The sequence below is a fragment of the Rissa tridactyla genome, chromosome 26 (assembly GCF_028500815.1).
Source record: "Rissa tridactyla isolate bRisTri1 chromosome 26, bRisTri1.patW.cur.20221130, whole genome shotgun sequence".
Taxonomy (NCBI): Eukaryota; Metazoa; Chordata; class Aves; order Charadriiformes; family Laridae; genus Rissa; species Rissa tridactyla.
The window spans coordinates 665,869-667,949 of NC_071491.1; the positions used below are offsets into that span (position 1 = coordinate 665,869).

A 2,081-nucleotide genomic window follows, 5' to 3' on the forward strand; every position below is an offset into this window, starting at 1 on the left:
AGGAAGGGGGGGATATTTGGAGTTACGGCGTTTTGTCTTCCTGAGTAACCGTTTGGTGTTATGGAGCCCTGCTTTCCTGGAGGTGGCCAAACACCTGCCTGCCGATGGGAAGTAGGGAATTAATTCCTTGTTTTGCTTCGTTTAAGTGTGCAGCTTTTGCTTTACCAATTAAATTGCTTGATCTCAGCCCCAGAGTTTGCTCACTTTTACCCTTCTGATTCTCTCTCCCATCCCACTGGCGGGAAGTGAGTGAGCGACTGTGTAGTGCTTAGTTGCCGGCTGGTGTTAAACCACAACAAACAGAAACTCTACCATTCTCTGGGACCCCATTCCGGTGCTGGACTGTCCTCCTGGTGACCTTTTTATCTTTTATTTTTATGTCAGGTGAGTCAAGAATTACACAACTCAGAGCAAGACATCATAGCAGGGGGAGATGCTTTGAAGCCCTTCATATCTTTGAACACTTTTAAGGCGATTCCATGCAGGGATGCTGTAGAAGATAGCCCATGGGGTCTAGCAAGCGATTTCTCAAACGTGAGGCTGGTCGTCTCTTCACCACTTGTCTCACTTTCTGGGCATCAATGGCTACTGACCATGCTTTGACTATTTCCCTTTAACATTATTTGGTCAGACACAGCTTGAAGTAGCTGTTTGCATTAAACTATTCAGGGGCACTGAAGATGCTCTAGAGTACAAAGATATCAAGGTGGGACACAACATAGGAGGAATGCCTCACGACACCTTTCCCTTTCTTGAGGAGGATGAAAGCCAGGCTGGACACATGGTTTTGTTTCAGCAGATATGAGATGCCTTTCTTCAGGCAACCATGTAGCCCAGTGGGACTTTTTTGGGACTATTTGAGAGGATTTTACGTACTCTGTAGTACCACTTTGTCTGTAGGAGTCTCTTCAAGGCAATTCTCACTTCCTTATTCCTCAGGCTATAGATGACAGGGTTAAACACTGGGGTAAAAATTGTGTAAAACAGGGCAAGGTATTTGTCGGTGTCTACGGAATCCCTTGACTGTTGCTTTAAGTAGACGACTGTGGCCGAGCCATAGAAGAGTGTCACCACCGCGAGGTGTGAGGAACAGGTGGAAAAGGCTTTGTGTCTGCCCAGAACTGAAGGTATTTTCAGAATTGTCCTGATAATTTTAATATAAGAAATAACTATTAAGGAGAAGGGAAAGATTGCAAATACCAGGATGATGGTGTACAGCGTCACTTGGTTCCAGAACGTGTCTGCACAGGCCAGCTCCAGCACAGGGGGCACATCACAGAAAAAGTGATGAAGGTCATGGGATGCACAGAGGGCAAAGTGAACACCTGGTAGCTCTGTCCTACTTGCACTGGTATGACAGCCACCCACGACCCCACCACCAGTCTGATGCAGAGACCCCTCCTCATGATGAGGGGGTAGTGCAGGGGGTCACAGATGGCTATGTAGCGGTCATAGGCCATGACAGCCAGGAGAAGGCACTCAATGCTGCCCAGCAACACCAGGAAATACAGCTGGGCAGCACAGCCAATGAAGGAGGTCCTGCCATCCTCCAGCAGGAAACCCACCAGCATTTTTGGCAGAGTGACTGATGTGTAGCAGATCTCCAGGAAGGACAAGTTCCTCAGGAAGAAATACATGGGGCTGTGGAGGCTTGAGTCCACCACTGTGATGAGCGCAATCAGGCTGTTCCCTGTGAGGACCATGAGGTAGATGACCAGCAATACTGTGAAGCACAAGCCCTGCAGGCTGGAGTGGTCAGAAAATCCCAGAAGAATGAATCCAGATCCACTGGTGTGACTCTCCAGGCCTTTTCTTTGGGGCATTTTTCCTGCACAGAGCAATTCAAACAACAGGCTCTCAGAGGATGCTGGTGGCCTGTCCACCATCACAGACACTTCAAGCCTAGAGAAAGACTACAAACATCAGCATACACGCGATTGCAGGATTAGGAGAGCTCGACCAAGATAGGCATGAATGTTTGGAAATCTAACGTGGGTCGCTTGCGGAGGGGAGGTTTGTAAAGAGAGAGGACAGAGTCCTTGAGCCTGAATAACTGGGGGTTTTATTGTCATATGGGTAAA

General features: G+C 48.1%; 1 pseudogene; it reads right to left on the reverse strand.

Annotated features, from left to right (window-relative positions):
• Window positions 1–816: 816 nt before the first annotated feature.
• LOC128901525 (olfactory receptor 10AG1-like) lies at window positions 817–1,823 on the reverse strand (annotated as a pseudogene).
• Window positions 1,824–2,081: the final 258 nt, after the last annotated feature.